At 43.2% G+C, this 4,281-nt stretch overlaps 1 pseudogene; it reads right to left on the reverse strand.

The window, feature by feature from the left end:
- Nucleotides 1-1,282: 1,282 nt before the first annotated feature.
- On the reverse strand, nt 1,283-2,254 carry LOC100765282 (annotated as a pseudogene).
- Between the last annotated feature and the right edge of the window lie 2,027 nt (nt 2,255-4,281).

Raw genomic sequence — 4,281 nt, forward strand, 5'->3', positions numbered from 1 at the left:
GAACAGAAGTCAGTTCACTAATAGTGACAGAGGAGCTAATTGCCAGAGATAACATCTGTGCATCACATTGAACATACTGAGGTTGAGTTGATGAAATCTCATAGCCTTCACCCATATATTCTCGTCTCTTTAACGTGTGAAAGAACTCTGTAGGCTACAAAAAGAGAAACCTGGCCACCAACCCAGAAACAAACCACTCCACCTATAATCTGTCCTGCCTACAAGATGTGCTGGAGAAATAGTAGTACAGAATTTGTGTGAGTAGCCAATCCATGCATGGTATGTGTTTAGGCCCATCCCATCAGAGGGATCCCATGCCCTGGATGGCCAGGAACCAGGGACTGCATAGTCCAGGGACCTGGGTAGAAACAAACTGCCAAAATATCAAGGAAATGATTCCTAATGATATTCTTCTGTTCTCATAGATTGGTGCCTTGTCCAACCATCATCATAAGAGACCTCCTCCAGCAGCAAATGAGAGCAGGTTCAGATACCAACAGTCAGTAATTAAACATAGAGAACATCTAAATTGGATGTCTCCATCAGGCTACCAGTGCCCTCCCCTTCAAGAGTAGGGAGCACCATGGAAGAGGTCCAGGAAAGATTATAGGTGTTAGAGGGCATGGAAGACACCAGAAGAACATGAACCACCGCATTGGTTAAGTAGGGCTCACAGAGATTGAAACTGAAAGAATGGGGGATGCATGGTTATGTACCAGGTCCTCTGCATATACTTAGGACTGTTAACTGGGTGTTTTTTAGGTATTCCTAACAGCAGGGGTGGGGTTATTATGACTCTTTTGCCTGGTTTTGAGACTCCATTATTCCTACTGGTTTTCCTTGCTCAGCCTCCATTTGAGGGCCTTTGCCTTGTGTTATTGTATCTTTTTTGGTTGTATTTGGCTGTCATCTCTTGGAGGTCTGTGTTTTTCTGAAGATGAAACAGAGTAGTATTAGATATGAGGGAATAAGGAGGTGGTGAGGAGATAGGAGGAGTGGAGTGAGGGGAGACTGTGGTTGAGATGTATTGTATGAGAGAAGACTATTTTTCAATAAAAAATAAAGTAAGTGATGGAAAGCTGATAAAACAGTGGCTCTTACCTAATGATTTTCTAGGATCACACATGCAAAGCAGAAGGTGATATCACTGAGTCATTGGGGTCCCTGTCCTTAACTGAACAACTTTGCAAAATTCCTGTTAGCAAATGAAAATATTATGTAGTTTTTTCTTGTGTGGGGGTCTCATTGTAGGGAAATATTTTTGATATTAATGTCAATATATTTACAAGATAAATTTAAGTAAAAATGCTAGTATTGCCACTATAAGGAGAATTTTATTCTTGTAAGAAACTCTTATCAGGGCCTCTTTCATGTCTCCATTCCTCAGGCTGTAGATGAAGGGATTGAGCATGGGAGTCACCACTGTGTACATCATGGCCATGGCAGTCTTTTTCACAGTAGAGTTGTTACTTGATGGACATAGGTAGAGGCCATTAATTGTCCCAAGGAACAGTGAGACTACAGACAGGTGGGAGCCACAGGTGGAGAAGACCTTGTAAATAACCTGAGCAGAAGAAGCCCTTAGAATTGAAGAGACAATTTGTACATAGGAAACAACAATGAGTAAGAGTGGGATGACAATAACAAGCTCTCCCAAGATTAATATCATTAGTTCATTAATATAAATGTCAGAGCAGGCCAACCTGAATAGGGCAGATATGTCACAGAAAAATTGGGGGATCACGTTGTCGTCACAGAATAACAATCTAGTAAAAAGTAGAGTGCGTAAAATGGAATGCAGCATGGTAAATATCCAGGACAGTGCTACCAGATATACACAGAGCTTGGGGTTCATTATACTGCTGTAACAAAGTGGGAAACAGATGGCCACACAAAGGCGATAGGCCATGACTACAAGAAGCAAGCTCTCCATGTCTCCAAAAAACCATTAAAAGTACATTTGTGTCAGACAGCCTGCATAGGGGATGGATGGGTCCTGGCTCTGCATGTTCTGCAGCAATTTGGGCATTGTGACAGAGGAGAAGCAGAGGTCAGAGAAGGACAGGTTGCTGAGAAACCTGGGTGTGTGGAGATGGGAGTCCAGTAGGATGAGGATAATGATGATGAGATTCCCCAGGACAGTGGTGAGGTTCATGGCTACGAACAGGACATAGAACAGATGCTGGTGCTCTGGGGGAATGGGCAGGCCCATGAGGAGAAACTGGGTGACTGGAGTTTGGTTCTTCATTATCATTCTTCATATTCTTAATCTCCAGTATCCTAATGAGAAAATATCAGAGTCCATTACAATTCAAAATAAAAAATGAATGTATATTTAGCATACATATTCTAAAACAATGGATCTGACAGTAATCACAGTAGTTAGAATCTCAAACCCCAAATGTGTAGGGAGCCGTCCCTGCATTCTCCATTACAAGATGGCGCCTGCATCTGGCAGGCACCGAATGTAAACAAGTTAGTGCGCAGGCGCTGGGTAACTTTCCATCCCTTGGTCTCTGCCTCTCCCGTGGCGTCATATGGTCCGATGAGCTGCAGCGAGTCAGGGGGTAACACGTCCGAGGCGGCGGTTGCCAGCCTATATAAGGGATGGGTTCTTGGGAGTTCGGGGTCTCTGCCCTGTAAGCCTATGCTCTCCCTCTCAAGATGCATTAAAGCTTTACTGCAGAAGGATCCGAGTGTCCTGTGTCATTCTTGCTGGCGAGACGATCGCGCGGGACATCTGGTGCCGAAACCCAGGAACTTGTTAACATCGCCGGCACCGTGGAGACCCCTCGGGGGACGGGGCGGATTCAGAACTGCAGGGTGGTAAGTTCGGAGAGGTATGCTTAATCCTGATACCTTTTTTTTTTACTTTTTCCTTAATTTGTCACCACCATGGGATGGGTCAGTAAAAGCCTTAACTCTGGTCTTCATTCTTCTTTTGTTCATATTGGTCTTATATTGTGCTCATTGTGGCTGGTGTTTCAGTTCGCGACCAAGCTTACCCCAGGTAGCCGCCAGCATAATGGGCTCTTCAAAACAGAGAGACGTAATTAAAAACCGTCTAGAGGATGAGGCTTGCCGTCCCACAGTAGCAGAGAGTCAAAAAACGCTTAAAGAGGTACAGGATAATATATCAGAAACCGAACGAGATGAGAGATTAGGAGCTCAAAAAAGGAAGGACATGTCTAAGAAAAAGGGCCCTCCCCAGGATACAAAAAATGGGGGAGAGACGATAGGGGATGACCAGTCACACCCCGGTAAATTTAAGAGAAATAAAGACTCAAAACCTAGTCTCTACCCTACGGTGAAACTAGAGGCCTTGGAGCTGAGCAACTCAGACTCTGAGATTTTAGACTCTAGCGAGGAAACAGAGCTAGAGGAGGAGGCAGCACGATATAAAGAGGACAGATACCACCCAGATAGATATCAGCTGCCAAAAGTGAAAGCAAATATGAGGCCACCGCCTGTTAATCCAGCGGGTGTACTTCCATCAGCACCCTCATTATATGAGTTACAACAAAAATTTGGTACTGACTGCTTTTTACCATTAGAGGAGCGGAGGAAACTACAGATGGCTTTCCCAGTCTTTGACAGAGGAAAAGGCCGCACATGTTATCCAACACTGCTTGGAGGCCTGGGGTGCCTGGGGAAAGCCTCATATCCTAAAGTTGTTAAAGGTCAGAGAAAAGGTTGTTACAAGTCAGAGAAAATGTTCTGTTTCCTGGTAGCCAGCCATATGCAACCTGGTCACATGACTAACTGGTCGCCATTTTACTAAAGTTAAAAAAAAAAAAGGATACTTAAACCGCCATCTTGACTAAAGGTGACCATATGGAAATTAGAGGTACCATCTTAAAAACAAGTTTTTCAGTTAAGATTTAAAATGTTAATGCTTCTATATATTACAGAAAGACCTTAAGGGAATTTAAACTTCTTTTTAAAACCAATTTTCAAATGTTTGATTTTATTAATGTTTGTACTTAAAGAGCTTCAATTTAGAATTATTTTTAAGCAAAGCCTGACAATGTAAAGTTCTTGTTTTATAAAAGATGCTAATCTATTATAAGATGTTACAGTTTATGTTTTTAGAAGTTAAGTTTAGGATGTTGATAGCACACACCTTTAAGCTCAGGGTGTTGGTGGCACATGCCTTTAAGTTTAGGGCATTGGTGGCACACACCTTTAATCCCAGCACTCGGGAGTAAGAGGCAGATGGATCTTTATGAGTTCAAGGCCTGCCTGGCCCGGCAGATTGAATTCCAGGACAGGCTCCAAAGT

This window comes from Cricetulus griseus, chromosome 7 (genome assembly GCF_003668045.3).
Source record: "Cricetulus griseus strain 17A/GY chromosome 7, alternate assembly CriGri-PICRH-1.0, whole genome shotgun sequence".
Taxonomy (NCBI): Eukaryota; Metazoa; Chordata; class Mammalia; order Rodentia; family Cricetidae; genus Cricetulus; species Cricetulus griseus.